A 4,445-nucleotide genomic window follows, 5' to 3' on the forward strand; every position below is an offset into this window, starting at 1 on the left:
AGTTGCAGCTGACGGCGCGGAAACCACGAGGTCCTCTGAGTAACTGTACCCGGACGGTGGCTCACTCCCGCGGCGGTTGGGGTGGGGGGTGGGGTGCCCATTTTCTTTGGAATGTGAGTAGACTTAACAATTGACCGTTCACAAATCTCCACCAGCCTGGCCCGGGGGCAGGAGGATTAAGACAGTCAAAGCCTGTTAAAGCTCTGCGTAAACTGAAGTCCTATACCAGGACTGGCTCTAGTAAACAGGAAAATGAACATCTCTAAGTCATCAGCAAAATGTATAAGTAAAACTGATCCCAAGCTGCGTTTGACAGACGGAGTTTGGGCGGCCACCCGTTTACCCGCTTATCCGCTCTTCTTTCCCAGCTAACCGCGAAGTTCTTCTCCCGCCTCTGCCCTTCCAAGTCCCTTTTTACTGGGCTCTGACCACCTACATTCCTACCCTGGGTCCAGAAATTATAGTGGCAGTACTCACCGTGTGCTTATTTAACAGATTTTAAAAATAACAGTTAAGTATTTTACCTTCCCTGCAACTAGAAGCATCTTAAAAGGGTAAAAGGCCATTGCTAAAACAGGGGTGGCAGGGTAGAGGGATGTTACAGGCTAATTCATCCCTGCAAAATTCATGTGTCGAAGTCTAATCCTCTGTACCTCGGAATGTGACAGTATGTGAAGATAAGATCTTTCAAGAGGTAATCAAGTTAAAATGAGGTAATTAGAATGGGTGTTAATCCAATATGACTGGTGTCCTTATAAAAAGAGGAGATTTGGCACAGGCGGAAGACCACCATCTACAAGCCCAAGGAGAGAGGCCTCAGAAGAAGCCAGACCTGCGCACACCTTGATGTTGGACTTCTAGCTTCTGGAACTGTGAGAAATTTTTATTATTTAAGCACCCCCTTGAAAAAGAGGATTAACTATTTTCTGATTCTTTTTTATTGGACCTCTTTAAAAATCATTTATTCCCAAGTTTTGGCACCTTCCAAAAAGTTAAAAATAATTTGCTCCTGAAAACAAAACACATATCACTGACCTGTTTGCTTAATATTAATTCAGTTGGCAGTAAGTGTTAGAAATAAGTGTTCCCATTTTATACATAAGAAAACTGACCCAGGGAGATTCAATGATTTGGGCAGTATCCCATAGCTGACAAGTGGCATGACAGGGTTTCTCATCTAGGTCAGTCTGGTTCATCAGTCCATGCTCTTTGTACTGTAATACCCCTTCTCAAAGACCAGTCAACAGTATAATTGAATTAAAGTCAAAATATGTTCAAAAGGCTGTGAATTCAGTTAAAATTGGATAAAATAAGTCTTAACATTTTTGAAGGCTTAAATGAATACTTCTCTAATCTATGCCTTCTAATACATCAGCCCCCAATAAACTCCATCGTCAGGATTTTTCACTTTTAATCCTAAACATGAATAAAGAAACTGCTCTCCCTGACCCCATCTGCATGTTTCACTTTTGGTTTTGATTTGTTTTTTAAGAAAAGTTCTTATGACCAGTCTTTTTATTATCATTGCCAAATATGGGTCTGAGTTGGAAACTTCTAGATCCTAAGCCTTTCAATCGTTTTAAAATTTATTATTCCTACTTTATTGTCTCAAATACTATTAAATGATATTTGGCTGTTATTTCAGAAGGAGTTGAAAAAGGTATATAGATAAAAATATGGGAAATATTTACATGTGTTTGCTTTCTGAGATAAACCGTGAACAGTGAATGGCATGGCTTTCCTTCTATTGTTTGAATAACAGACACAAAGTTTTAAGTATTTTGTCCTATTGAAATACATTAATACATTGTTAAACATGTTCATGATCTTTCAGAGCATTTAAACTCTGAAAAATACAGCGCTATGTGTGTCTTTCTATTTCTGGCCATACTTTTTTTCTGTCTTCTCTATGAAACTGTTAACCTGCACTCTGAAACTATTCTCTGAAAATATAAGGCATCATCAACTTAGCATTTTTATTTTATAAAACCAGAAAGACACTGTCATCTAGTGGCATTTAGTCAAGCAATTACTTTAAAGTCTGAATAGCTGTCAAGGAATACTATGACTGATGACCGATATTTAAAAATCTCCAATCAAACTAGACAATTAGTTCTAGTTCCAAAAATGTTCTCAAGCTCTATGCACATGCTTTTCCCCTTTATTTTGTATAACTTTCCTTCAGGTATCAACCTCACATACTATCAGAATGGTGGCGTATAACAACTCCGAAAGACAGGGAGAAGTGCCTGTCCTCTGTGCTCTGGTGTGTACTGTCTTTAGATCTATCATGACAGGTCATACTGTATGGAAGTTGCTGTTTATTGTTTACCAAGTGAAAGGATAAGATTGTTGAGAGGACTCTGGTTTATTTTTATAATTCCAATGTTTGTGATTGGGGCACAACATGCCCTCAGTAAATATTTGTTGAAATAAAAGAATGAAGAAAGTAGGAAATGATAAAAATAGCAGCCCTGATACCTGGGTCCCTATACTAGATAATTCAACATGTAAATATGGTCTGAGTATATTTAATAGTTGTATATTTTGTATTGTATCTGTACATGTATTTAGCTTTTATTAGAACTGTTGAAGTTCACAGATGAGTTTTTACTGACTTTCAGTGACATATAAAAGTATCTAAGTCTGAGACTATAACTGCTTTTCTCTTGTTTTTTCATCTTCTCCCCCAGTTGCTGCTGAACTTGAATCTGGATCTTGTAGAACTTCTCTAGAATTTACTGTTGTGTTACTAGAAGTTGAATTTTAAAAATTTCTCAAATATGTGTACAGGTTTTAAAGAAAAATTGCATGATATTTAGAATTAGAGGATCTTCTTACTTATCATCCAACACCACTCACTAAACACCTTTTTTTGTCGTTGTTCCTAAATTAGAGGATATTATGCAGGATGATCCGGAATCAGTTTGCTAGGGCATTCTGAGCCATCATTTTAGAATGTCAAGAATTGGTCAGTCCTCCTGGAGAAGATCCTAGGTCTTCTTTCTTCCTCCTCAGAGCCTTTCTTTTGGAGAATGGACTGACTCTCACCTCCATCCCCACCACCCTGCTGCTGCTCAAGGTTCAGTGCTAGTCTGGTCCTTTGAGAACAGCCACACTGGGCCCTTCCTTTCTGTCCTCCATCTCTTTGTCAGGTGCCACCAACTCAACCTGCAGAACTCAATAACCATTCCTCTGATTTTAAAGTTAATTGTGAAACATTTAAGTTTTGTGTTTATGTTCTCTATTTTTTATGAATACACATAATCAAATTCCGCTAAACTTAAAACCTTTTTAAAACTTAAATCTTTGGACTTATCTATACATTCCTCATTCATTAATTTATTTACTTTGCATAATTGGGTCCTAGCCAGACAAATCTCACCTCCAGAAGACTCCCCTGAACAACCAAGACAAACACTGTTCTAATCTTTTTACTATACATTGATTTTTAGTTTTTGTAAAATTGTAGTCATACTCTAATCTTTCCCTTACATGGAATCTTTGTATTGTATATTATGAATGAGCATAAACAGAGTGAAACCTTAGCAAGTCTATGTACAAGTGTCACTGTTGTGAGCTTTCATACTATAAGAAATCCTGCTTAATTAAATGACTCTTGTTTGTGTTCTATAAATCCAAACAATTTGGTGAGGTTGTATATTAGTTAAAATACAGTTTGTCTGTAGGTGAAAGTAGGAAATTCAGGGCTAAGATGACTCCTGGAAGTGTCAGCTACTCCTGGGTGTGGTCTCCATTCCAAAGTTTATCGTAGAGTTCCATATGGCTGCTCAAGTTCCAGCCATTACATCCCAATTCTAGTTAGTAAAAAGGAGGAACAGGGAAGAAGGTCATGGCCTCTTTCCTTAAAAATACTTCTCTAAAAATGCATATATCACTTCTGCTTACATTTCATTGACCAGGGCTTAATCACATGGCCAGATCTACATTCAAGGGAAGCTGAGAAATTAGTTTTTATTACAGCTGAACATAAGCCGAGCAAAACTGAAATTCTATTAATATTGAAGAAGGGAGAAATGGATTTGGAAGCAATTAGCATTTTCTCACACAAGAACATGCTAGGTAATTTAGACAATACCCATTTAATTCATGTGTGGTATTTTTAAAACTTGTAAAAAAGATATTTACAATCTGTTTTAAATAGTGGTGATATTCTCATGTAACAAACTTTAAAATTAAAATTACTGTAGCGTTGTCTAGCAACTGTGAGCAAATATGAATTGACAAATCTAGCAGCACTGACTATTGAAAACAAATATGTGAAGGTCAATTTTGCTGAAGTTATTGATAAATGTGCAGAAGTTAAAGGCTAGAAAAACAAAGCTAATGTTATTCTTCAATACTTTGACAGACCCAATATATGATATAAGCTCCCCTTTTTTAAAAATGTTTAATGTAATTAAAGATATAAATCCATAACTTCC

The sequence above is a fragment of the Pteropus alecto genome, unplaced genomic scaffold (genome assembly GCF_000325575.1).
Source record: "Pteropus alecto unplaced genomic scaffold, ASM32557v1 scaffold61, whole genome shotgun sequence".
NCBI lineage: Eukaryota > Metazoa > Chordata > Mammalia > Chiroptera > Pteropodidae > Pteropus > Pteropus alecto.